Here is a 4,376-nt window from a genome sequence, read left to right on the forward strand (position 1 = left end):
AATTAGATGTTCATTCATGTTTCTCAAAAGTCAAATTTCAAAGTTGTTCCAAACGACAAATTAGGCATTAACTCCACATTCTTAAGGTTAGGCTTAAGTTCAGGCATTAACTCCACATTCTTAAGGTTAGGCATTCATTCCGAATGCTTAAGGTAAGGGTTAACTTTCTATTGCTGGATTCAAACTTGCAACCTTAGGAATCAGAGGCAGCTGCTTACACCCATCCACTATCCCCGTCCCCAATACCTTCTTGAAGGTAACAGCGCTCACTATTTCCCCTAGTGGCCAGTTTCCATGTCCTCTCCCGACATCCTCAGACATGGATGGACGTCAAATACTGACTTGTATCACGGGTGACTTGTCTGGTATTTTTACAATGTTGGGTCACACAGGGTTAATGAGCATCAGAGACCAAATGCCAACTCAGTAGGAAATAGAGAAGCCAGAGTTAAGTGCAGGCAATTGAATTTCAAATGTGAACAGTTCCAATCTCTCTACAGTTGAAGAGATTAACAAAAACCCTGCATCACAGTTGTGTGGGGTTGTTGAGATTGAAAAGGGAGGATGGCAGGCCCCCTACTTGGCAGGGATGGCTCAAAGCTGTTTGCTTGGTGCTGATGCTGGGATAGAGCTAATGCCAGCAGACAGGATTCAGTGTAAAACGTTTATTTAGGCTCAGGAGAAAATAAGTTTACTGATAAAAAACCCTGCTCAAAATAGATTTTAAGCTTGCAAGAGAAAAGCTTGATACTATTTTGTCTGTTTTCCCTTCCTGATTACCAGGAACAGAATTCATTCCTACCTTCACAATCACTTTAGAAAAATAGCATTGTTCATTTCTACACTGCTGATACAATGCTATTCTGCAGAGTGGTTTACAGTAGCTTGAATGTTAACCAGAGTCTTAATGTATTTAAGTGTATGCAAGCAAAGAGTAATTTAGTATTACATAGTAGCATTTATGACTAGATGATGTTTCCACAAGGTGCATTGAAGAACTTGACTTCTATTTGTCTGTTGGTGAGTTTGTGTTCTTTTGACATGCTCTTGTTTTGTGGTTTACAATGATTGTTATTACTTATTTTTATACTTGTACTGGACCCTCCTGAGGATGAAGTGGTGAATCTTAAGAGGTTTTCGCCACCCTTCTTTTCTGTAATATTTTTGGGTGATAATGTCTTTCATACACGTAGTATTATGTCACCTTCCGTGATCTCCACGTTTAATATATCCTTTTTGGATTTGGGTTGAGAAACAGACTTACAGAAACACAGCCACCTACAAAGATAAACCGAACCAAGACACGCCACAGAGAAAAGTGTAGTTAAGTCAAAGTAAAAGCTGAAAAACTACTGGAAGAAAGAAGGGGGGTGACTGAAACAATAAAAAGCAACTCTTCACTCAAGAAGAAGTCTTAAGTCTTCAGTTTCTCTAATTAGTCAGGAGACTAAAGGATCACAGCTGTGACGCGCTGCCTTGTGGGAGACGGCAGCGTTGTAGGAGGGGAGTGCGTATGTTTGTGTGGGAGTCTGTGCTTGTTTTCCTGCTTACCAGTCAAGGAAACAGAAAGCTGCAATCTGTCTAAAACTTCAGCATCTACCCCCCAAACCATGTTCTCTCGCGCGCTCAGCTTTATCAATAGTAGCCTCCCTTAAAAGTCCAGCCAAACTCACCTCAGCTGGAAAATTATACAAGATGCAACCTGACAATAAAAAACATAGGATCTAGGAAAGTATGGGAATAATTCATTTTGTTTCATTTTGTCATATCAATGTTTTTTAAATAGTACAACTATAACTATAGCAGTTAGCAGTATTCATTTGATAATAGTAGGCCTGCCCCATTATTCTACAGTAGAAAATCTGGCCGTTGATTAAGTACTATAACACATTTACGTCTCAATTAAGGAAGGCATTTTCCAATGGGTTGGCAGTACACACTCAGTATATCAAACATTAGGAACACCTTCTGCTCCCAGAACAGCCTCAATTCGTTGGGGCATGGACTACAAGGTTCCACAGGGATGCCAGCCCATGTTGACTCCAATGCTTCCCACAGTTATGTCAAGTTGGCTGGATGTCCTTTGGCTGGTGGACCATTCTTGATACACACAGGAAACTGTTGATCTTTAAAAAAAACTGAGGAGATGCCATTCTTGACACAAACCGGTGCACCTAGCACCTACTACCATGCCACAGGAGGTTGGTGGCACCTTAATTGGGAAGAACAGTAATCACTGGAGCAGAATCAGTGGAATGTAATCAAATACATCAAACACATGGTTTCTAGGTGTTGGGTGCCATTCCATTTGCTCCGTTCCAGCCATTATTGAGACATTCTCCCCTCAGCAGCATCCACTGTACCATACCCTGTTCAAAAGAACTTACATCTTTTGTCTTGCCCATTCACCCTCTGAATGGCACACACACACAATTCATGTCTCAATTGTCTCAGGGTTTAAAAATCCATCTTTAATCTGACTCCTCCCCTTCATCTACAGTGATTGAAGTGGATTTAAGGTGACATCAATAAGGGATCATAGCTTGCACCTGGATTCACCTGGTCAGTTTATTTCATGGAAAGAGCAGGTGTTCATAATGTTTTGTATACTCAGTATAGGCTTTGGGTATTTATTGTATTAAATTAAAAGTGGTCTGACTTAAAGGGATATTGTGCAGTGACGTTATAAAAGGAAATAAGGTTTTAGTTTAAGTATAAAAAAATACTTCAAATTATTTTACGCATTTAAAGAAATGTCATCTTCAAAAGTCACAACACATAACATGTATTGTCTCTCTGGGAGGTGAGATAAGACAATGATACCAACATGATCCTAGATTCTACCTGCAGTTGCTAAGCAACATCCACCTACAATCTCTCAATCTGTCCCATTGGTCAGTGGGTAAAACGCAGTCGTCACCTCATTGGCTCAGAGGAAGTTAATAAACTTTAGTCAAGACCTGCCTCTCCTGGAGAAAAAAATCAAAATTAAGAGTTTCTTGTGAATAAGAGGTGTCAGTACTTGCGCAGCAGTGTGGATATTTGCATTGAGCAGCACAGTGCACAGACATTTCAGGGGTGCTCAAAATGAAACGTTTTAAAATAATAACTTAATATATTTATGATCTTCCAACTCATGATATATGGCTGGCAGGCTAGTGGCTCGTGTAGATATTTGAGTGGTGGTTAGCTAGTCTAGACTCCCTGTGTTGCTGCTGCCCTGACACGTGCAACTTCCAACTGAAGAAGGGATGGAGTCGAGGCAGAGGGTCGTTGATTCAGGCGCTCTTCTTTATGTCTTTCTGCCTCTGTGCTGCGCGTATCAGCCAACCAGACCGAGTATTGATGACGTAAATCAAGTATTATCGTGTGTTGATGAAATGTTATACTGCTGTGGTAGCTTGCAACACACACTTGACCAGTGACCGCATCTCAATCAATGCAAGTTTGGATACCCGGCGTGCGTAATCTCCATACAGCGCAGACTTGAAAACAGGCACAACACGGGCGCGCCGAGCTCTGTACAGAGCAAACCAACAGGCTATCTTGACGTCATGACGACTTGCGAGCAGTGGGTTCAGAGCAACTTTACAAAACAATATACAGTGCCTTCAGAAAGTATTCACATCCCTTGACTTTTTCCAAAATGCATGTTAGAATCACACCTGCATTGTGCAATATTTGCCCATTATCCCTTTTTTTTAATACAAGCTCTGTCAAGTTGGTTGTTGATATTGGCTAGACAGATATTTTCAAGCCAATTTAAGTCAAAACTAACTAGGCCACTCAGGAACATTCAATGTTGTCTTGGTAAGCAACTTGTGTATATTTGACATTCTGTTTTAGGTAATTGTCCTGCTGAAAGGTTAATTTGTCTCCCAGTATCTGTTGGAAAGTAGATTGAACCAAGTTTTACACTAGGGTTTTGCCTGCGCTTAGCTCTATTCTATTTCTTAAATCAAACAAACAAACTCCCTAGTCTTTGCCGAAGACAAGCATACCCATAACATGATGCAGACACCATCATAATTGAACATATGAAGTGGTACTCTGAGGTGATGGATTTAACCCAAACATAACACTTTGTATTCAGGAGTTAATTACTTTGCAGTATTTTATTGGCTCATTGCAAACAGGCTGCAAGTTTCAGAATTTTTGTATTCTATTCATTCTCATTTATGTTAGTATTGTGGGGTAACTAATGTTGTTGCGCCATTCTGTCATCTTCTATCACAGCCATTAAACAGTTTTAAAATCACCATTGGCCTCATGGTGAAATCTCTCAGTGGTTTCCTTCCTCTCCAGCATCTTTGTAGTGACTGGGTGTATTTCTATACCATCCAAAGTGTAATTAATAACTTCAACATGCTCAAACG

This window comes from Oncorhynchus gorbuscha, linkage group LG05 (assembly GCF_021184085.1).
Source record: "Oncorhynchus gorbuscha isolate QuinsamMale2020 ecotype Even-year linkage group LG05, OgorEven_v1.0, whole genome shotgun sequence".
Lineage (NCBI taxonomy): Eukaryota > Metazoa > Chordata > Actinopteri > Salmoniformes > Salmonidae > Oncorhynchus > Oncorhynchus gorbuscha.